This window comes from Cryptotermes secundus, unplaced genomic scaffold, assembly GCF_002891405.2.
Source record: "Cryptotermes secundus unplaced genomic scaffold, Csec_1.0 scaffold537, whole genome shotgun sequence".
Lineage (NCBI taxonomy): Eukaryota > Metazoa > Arthropoda > Insecta > Blattodea > Kalotermitidae > Cryptotermes > Cryptotermes secundus.
In genome coordinates, this window is record NW_019740661.1 from 1,263,907 (window position 1) to 1,264,615 (window position 709).

The 709-nt window shown below is 42.3% G+C and overlaps 1 protein-coding gene across 7 annotated transcripts in view; it reads left to right on the forward strand.

Annotated features, from left to right (window-relative positions):
• Positions 1-709, forward strand: part of LOC111872492 (embryonic polarity protein dorsal) — a 44,620-nt gene that overhangs the window by 4,988 nt on the left and 38,923 nt on the right. The gene's annotated exons all lie outside the window — the stretch shown is intronic.

Here is a 709-nt window from a genome sequence, read left to right on the forward strand (position 1 = left end):
TTCCATGTCTAACACAAAGCAGAACAATAATGTATGCCGATGATACATCCTACTGAATGTAGGACAAGAAACAACCTCAAAAAGTACAGGCTTACTAGAGCAATATTTTGAAACAAATAATTTATAGATCCAACTGAAGCACTGCATTCTTTTCCAGGCGAAGCAGTGCAGGCAGTAAAGGGAATTAAAAATCCAAATAAGGAATAAGGAAATGGTTAATAGAAAAGTACTAATTCCCTTTCTGGTCTAGAGAACCAAGCTTAACGGCTATGGGAATCCGTTTCACTGACCATGCACCACCCTCTATCCACAAAAGTTGATACTGACTTTGCCGATCAGTGGTGGTTCTTCAGTCAGTACAGTTCTCTTGTGGACTAAAGGCCACGGAGTACTAATTCCCTTGGGGTTATAACTGACAGTAACCCTAACTGGGCAGTACATATTGAAGGAACCGTCTAACTAATAGACTGTCTAAAGTACTTATTATGATTGTAAGTAGAATGCTGTATTATGGTTTGATTTAACCCCTTCTGGCATATGGAATCATTCTGTGAGTGCAGAGTGAGAAGACACTAACTGGATGAATCTTTGCACTCCAAAAAAAGAGGTGTAAGGTACACAGTATGGTTAAAACATCTGGAATCATGTAGAGATAGCTCCCCCCCCCCCCCCGGGGCGCCACACCCCCAGAGTCGCCTCGCGACCCACC